Genomic DNA, 7,515 nt, shown 5'->3' on the forward strand with positions numbered 1-7,515 from the left:
GTGGTAGAACACCTGCATCATAATTCAACCTTGGGCTAGATACCCAAATTACCAAAAGGTAAGGATCACATGCCTCAAGCCTTCTTAACCCATTGGCTAGATGGGGAGGGACAATCCCAACAAGCCTGACTTGTGGGTATGATTCCAACTGGGGTATACTCTGCAAAGACTAAGATAGGGGAGAAACATATCCAACCCTATGGGTAACAGATAGGGGTGATACCCTATTGTTGAGAGGCTCCTCAACCCCAGGAGCTCTCTATCTCAATTCCACACACTGGGAGCTCAAACAGGGGGGAAGAGCTGGCTCAGTGTCCTCGATAAATGATGCCCCTTATCAGGAGGGGTCACATCCATTAGTCTGAGCTGCTCTCTGAAGGCTGAGAACTTCCCTTTCAGCAAAGCCTTGGTGAGAATATCCGCAATCTACTCATTTGTCGATATGTGATGGATTCTAATGGCTCCTCTATGCACCATGTCTCGAATGAAGTGATATTGGATCTCTATGTGCTTGGACTTGTCATGAAATATGGGATTCTATGCCAGGTAGATCCCACTCTTATTGTCACAATATATCATTGTAGTGTCTAAGACCTGCTCAAATAGCTCTCCAAAGAGTTCCCTCAACCAAACTGCTTTGTAGCTAGCCATGTTAGCAGAAATATATTCTGCCTCGGTGGTACTCAATGCTACAGACTTCTGATTCCTCCTCATCCAAGATATCATGGAAGATCCAAGGTTAAAACAACATCTAGATACTCTTCCTATTAACAATTTTACGTGTCTAGTCAACATCGGTGTATCCATGAATTCGAACATCTCCAACATAATATCTCAGACCAAGAGTGATCATCCCATGCAAATATCTCAAAATGTGTTTGGAATCGATCCAATGTGCATGGAGAGACTTAGTCATGAATTGACTCAATGTATTTATTGCGTAGCATATGTCCGGACGGGTGTTCACTAGGAACATCAAAGCCCCAATCAACTATTTATACTTGAGTGGATTTTCCAAATCGGGTCCTGCAATCTCTCCACATAACTTGAAGTTGATTTCCATCAGTGTGGGTAGGGACTTGCATTACGTCATTCCAAATCTTTCCAACAACTTCACAACATATTTTCCTTGTGAAAGGAAAAGCTCATTATGCCTTTGCCACACCTCAAGGCCTTGAAAGTAGTGCATGAGTCCAAGGTCATTTATCTCGAATTCAGATCCTAGCTCCCTTTTACACTCGATCATCAGGGGCTCACTAACTGTCAAGAATAGATCTTCAACATATAAAACCAAAATCAAAGACATAACTTGGACTACCTTGAAGTAGATGTTGGGATCAACATTGCTTCTTGTGAATCCATCTTCACCAAATAACTGTATATGTGGGCGTACCATTCTTTGGGGACTTGCTTCAAACCATACAATTCCTTCTTTAGCTTGCAAACATGTGTCTTTCGATCCTTTAATTCAAATCTATGTGGCTACTCAACACACACTTCTTCTTATAACATGCCATGAAGGAATGCAATCTTCACATCCATATGATGAAGGGTCCATTCTTGAATTGTGGAAAGGGAAACTATCAAATGAATGTTTGTGTATCGAGCCATAGGTGGAAATATATCATCATAATCTTCTCCCTTTTTCTGGGAGAATCCTCAAGCAACGAACCTTGCCTTGTATTTCTCAATGCTACCATCAACTCCATGCTTGATCTTGAATAACCACTTTGAAGTCACCACAAATTTTCCTTTCGATCTTGGTACAATATCCCATACATCATTCTTCATAATCGATTCATATTATTCGGCCATATCATCTTTCCAATTTTTTTTTATTTTTATTTTTTATTTTTTAATTTTTTAATTTTTTAATTTTTTAATTTTTTTTTTTTTTTTAAATTTTATTTTTATTTTTATTTTTGCGGCTTCTTCGAATGTGGGCGGTTTGACTTGAATCATAGTTCTCATGGATGCAACATATCCTTGGTACTTGCATGGTTTCTTCCTTTCTCTAAATGATCTTTGAACGAGAGCTTGTATCTCATCATCCCGTAATGTATCTCGAAGCCAAAGTGGCCTCTTCCTGGCAAGAGGATCACATGGGGGAGAATCTAAGGGATCCATCTGCTCCATGGGATCATCAATTATATATGTCTTAGATTCGAGCACGAAAGGACCATCTAAAATATATATATCATCATTATTCTTAGGAGGAGGAGGCGGAGGAAGGTACCTTGCTTTTCCAAGGGTGACATCTTCATAAAATGTAACATCCCTGCTAATTTCAACCTTCCTTTGACCAGGAATATGTATTCTAAATTCTTTAGAATTTTCACAATATCCAAAAAGCGTACCTTTTCTTCTCGAGGCTTCCAACTTGTTTCTTTTGTCCTTCGACACATGAAAGTATACGAGGTAGCCAAATATACGGAGATGACTAACACTGGGCTTGACACCTATGAATACTTATTTGGGGGTCTTGTTGTCCAATGCTTGATGAGGTACCCTATTTTGAACATATACGACGAAATTCGTTGCTTCTCCCCAAAGGAAATTCGACAACTTTTGATCACGGAGCATGGCACAAGAAGCTTCTATAATGGACCCATTATTTCTTTCAGCCACTCCATTTTTTTTGGAGTATTGTGCAAACTTGCATTTCTCTTGATACCTTCCTTCTTGCAAAAATCAATGAACTCCTTTGATTTGTACTCTCCACCATTGTCAACCTCAATGTTTTGAATTTCTTCCCTGTTTGATTTTTTATCAAAGCTTTGAACTATTTGAACATTTCGAAGGCTTCATCCTTGTGCTTCAAATAATATATCAATGTATTTATTGAGAAGTTATTAATGAAGGTGATATAGTAGATATGGCCACCAATATAATGCAAGGGCATTGGACCACATATATCAAAATGAATGAGATGAAGGATGTCATTTGTCTTGTTCTCGCTAGAGGGGAATGGTCCCCTTGTCTTATTTCCACTGGCACAAGCTGGACATACTCCATCATGATGGGCTTGAACCTTGGGAATCCCTCAGACCAATTTCTTCAATTTTCGAAGAGCATCATAATGTAGATGGGCCAATCTTTGGTGCCATAGATCGCTTAGATGATTAGTTTCATGAAAAATGCTAGGAGAGGACTTCCAGTATCCCTGTAGCATCCTTCATATCTTGATCCCAATGTGAATGCATCTCTTATAGGTGATCCAACATGCCAAGTAAGAACCTTTCCCTGGATGAAGGAAACCCTCATCCTTATGTCTTCCAAAGTGGATATTGACACCAAATTCTTCTTCAATCTTAGCACATACATCACATCATGGAGAAAAATAGATTCCCCATAATTGAAATGAAATTTTACGGACCCAAAACCTTTAATGGGATGAGTGAAGTTGTCTCTAAGAATTATTTTCAAATTTGACTCCCTCTCTACCAAATTAGAGAGAACTTCCTTATAACTTGAAAAGTGATGAGTATCCCCACTATCAACCAACCAAATAACCCACGAATTTGGAGGAGATGAACTAGTAAGGGCAAAAGTAAGAATATATTAAGATTGATTCACAACATTACTTTCATACATGGAGAATCTTGACTTATTTTGTGGACGACGACCTTCTTCATGATCACTTGGAGCATATTTTCTTCTTCTTCTTTCATCTCTTCCATTGCAATCATTTCTTTGGCCATCTGTCCTTCTTTTATCATTGAATCTGTTGTTGTTGCTTCTAGTATTGTACCGTGGTCCATTGTTCTTCTCAGGGAAATCTCGAGGATAGTGGCCTTTCTTATGATAATTGTAGCATTCAATATGCAATAATCCCTTCCTTCTATTTGGATTTCAAGGAGGAGACTTTCTTGAATTTCATGGACCTCCTTTTCCTTTCTTCTTCTTCTTGTCATGAGTGATGAATGCAGTGGGCTCTCCTTCTTCCTGATTTTGAATCCCTCCTCTTGATATCATCATTGATTCTTCTCGAGTGAGATTTCCAACAAGTTCATCAAATGATGGGAGGACATTATTGTTGCTTATAGTAGTAATAAAGGTTTCCCAAATAGGAAGGATACCTCTTAGAGTCATAATCACCAATTCCCTATCAGGCACAGATTCCCCAACTCTTTGCAATTGATCTCTAAGATGAGATATCCTCATTATGTAGGATTGCACAAACTCTCCTTTGTTCATATTAATGTCTATGAGTTTATATTTCAAGGAGACAACTTCGTTCAAATTGTTGACTTGAGACATGCCAACTATCTTATCATACATGTCCTTAGACTTCCTAAAATTTCCAACATATGCAAGTAAATTATCTTGCAAATCATCAACTATAATTTTCTTTGCTTTTAACTCACCTTTCTTATACTTGTTCTTGGTAGCAGCGGAAGCATTCTTCAGAGGCTCAGGTACTTTTCCTTGAATGTATTTCGAAACATTATTGTTATCAGCTATGATCTCCAACCTGACATTCCATGCAACAAAATTGGATGAGTCCCAAATTCTCATTTTCCATGAAGAAGGAAGACATCTTGACTTGACTAGATTGGCTCCTTTAACTTTCCCAAAGATGATTTCTTTAATGCTCGTCTCCGTTTGGGCTTGTCATTTACCTTAGCTTTGATACCAAGTTAAATTTTTAGATTGTTCTATGTTGTATCAATTACTTTAGCTCAATTCGATACTAAAATTAGAAATATTTTCAATAACAATTAGTCTTTCCATTCATCAACAATAATTGAATATAAAACAATAAATGAAATGACAAAGGAGACAATCAACACATCAACAAGAGACACCAGGTTTGGTCAAAGGCCAGGGAAAAACCCTTTGAAATTCTTATTCTATTATATTGTCATAAAATGTTCAACATAAAGAAAAATAAGCCCAATACAATATCATCTAGCAAAACAACCCAATAAAATTCAAAAATATGTTTCCAGCATCAGAATATATTAGAGACAACTTTTCTTGTCTGTGGTCAATTGCAGTCAACTTCGGTTAATGGTCAATTTTAGTCAAAATTCCTGGCCACATGGAGGAGGAGCTATGCGAGCGACTTAAGGCTTCTAGTCACTCCCTTGAGCCTGCAAGCCAGCAACTGCGGTCTAATTTATCCTGGGAAAATCCAACGTTTGTAACCCAAAAACCCAAAAACAGATGCAAGCCATGGACCCTATAATTTCAGACCTTTGCAAACTTCTTTTGTCGTCGCAACCTCAGACCTGTGCGAACCAATCAATGAAGAAGAGAAGAAGAATATTCTTGGTGATATCCATATGAGCTTGAGGTCACTTGTATTTATAGGCTTCCAAGGGTGACCAATTTACCATTAGGGCTGACTTGTCCAAATGTACATATGTGGGATTTTATTCATAAGTATATTTTCCCTTGTCCAAATTTGATGATATTTAGGTCGATTTTGGTCCTCTTGAAAAGAGGAATTCAATTCAATCTTAATATCCATCAAATAATTTTCCAAAGTGGAATTTGAACGTAGTTGCATAATAAAAGAGGGGGAAATGTTGTAGGATCCGTCGAGCTCAATTTAGATGGAAGCATGGATGCACTCTCAAGATCAACTTATTGGTGACATGCTATCTCCTCTAGCCACTAGTGGGATGTAAACCACAGTTTCACATCCTCCAAGGTTTCTTTCATCCATTCCTAATGTTACTTTACTTGCAAATTCTTTTTCGAGTTTGGGAAATGATTGGGGTCCCGCTTCTGGGGGTCTGGGGTCTGAAGTATCACATCCAGTTTCTAGGTGTGTTTCTACCCAGGTTAATTGTCATGTCCCCTCCTTGCCAATGGCCCTTTTCTCATTGAGAGCCTCTATATCTTCTAGTTTTTTTGGGGAACAAGAAGTAGGGGATATCCTTTCTAACTTGCAATCTAAATAAAATTCCCCCTTACTGAAGGTCAATTAGGAGGTATTGGACAAATTGTGCTCTACTCTCTTAGTTCCAAGACGCGTGAGAGGAAATAAATTTTGTCTAAATCCAAAGAGAAATCCAAAGAAGATATTGTTGCAGGTAGACAATTATCCATTACTAGGGCACTTAGAGATTTGAACACCAAGGGGTTGGTTTCCTAATGAAAATTTATCTTTCAACTGTAGAGGTTTGGAAAGTTCCTCCAAAAAACCTTTGCTCAAGAGGTTGGTTAGGGTTGGGTTCTTGGATATTATTTTTCTCCAGGAAACCCTGGGAGTTGGGGAGAAAGTCTCAAAAACGTTGGAGTGTTTGTTGGAAGGTTGGTGTTTTATTTCCTAGGATGCCCATGGTGGTTTAGGGGGTCTTGCTGTTGGATGGGAAATTCACGAAGTTCTTCCACATAATTTCTAGAGTATTAGTTATAGGACGGGGATCAGATTTTTCTCTTAAGAGCTGGGAGATCCACTTAATTACATAAATCTATATGGTCCTTATGAAGGAAGATTGGATTTAGGAACGAATTTTTTGGGTTGAAGGTGATGGAAGTTGATAATTTGATTATTGGGGAACTTCTCCTTAGGCATTTCTTAGTCTCGAGGGTCGAGGGCCCGAGTTGATAACCTTTCTGATTTATTTATCAATAAGATAGTGGAAAAGAAGTTGACAGATGTATATCTTGTAAAGATGAAACCTCCTTGAAGAAACCATCGTATTAGGGAGGATAGGATTGCAAAAAAGATTGACATATTTTTGGTTGCAGAAGCATTGGTGGAATGTTTCAATCACCTTTGATAATGGGTAGGCTCTGGGGTATAGTCATATCACTTTCCCATTCTGTTGGAGCTTACAACTCATGTCCCTATGCCTGGTAGCCCATTTAAATTAAATTATACTTGGATAAAATATGAAAAGTTTGTAAAATTGTTCAATGAAGGTTGGAACCCTTATGATCCAAATAATGGATCTTCGACTACTCAACAGTTTAAAGAGAACCTCAAGCTAGTCAAGAGTATTGTTGTGGATTGGGCTAAGAATAAACGTCGAAGAGAGGAGGAGGATCTCATTGACATAGAAAGGGAGATTCTTGTTGTCTCTAATTCCAGGGAAGGGAGCTTTTTGAATTTAGAATCTAGAGAACATTGGTTCATTTGGAATCTCATAGGAAGGTCATCCTAGAGGTGCAAGAATATTTTTGGAGATCGAAACGCAAAGCCATTTGGAATAAAGGTGGGGATGAGAATACAAAATTCTCCCAAGTTTATGCTAAGGGAAGGATGTTGTGCAATACAATATGGAATCTTCAAGATGGGGAAAGTACGAAGGGCTCTAATTTTGAAGGCCTCGCTTCCTTAACTCAAGATCATTTTTAGGATTTATTTAAGGAGCCTATAAGGGCTAGTATCACTGAAGTCATCAAGGTTTCCAAATTATTTCCCAAGTTTGTGGATGATGAAAACAATAGAGATTTGTTGGAGGAGGTCTCTAAAGAGGAATTGAAGGTTGTTTTTCCCAACTTTCAGAAAGAATAAAGTCCAGGTCCCAATCGGTGGGGGACAGAGTTTTTTGAGCT

Source organism: Pinus tabuliformis, chromosome 9 (genome assembly GCF_031772625.1).
Source record: "Pinus tabuliformis cultivar Carrire ecotype Pingquan chromosome 9, CPIR1, whole genome shotgun sequence".
NCBI classification, from domain to species: Eukaryota; Viridiplantae; Streptophyta; class Pinopsida; order Pinales; family Pinaceae; genus Pinus; species Pinus tabuliformis.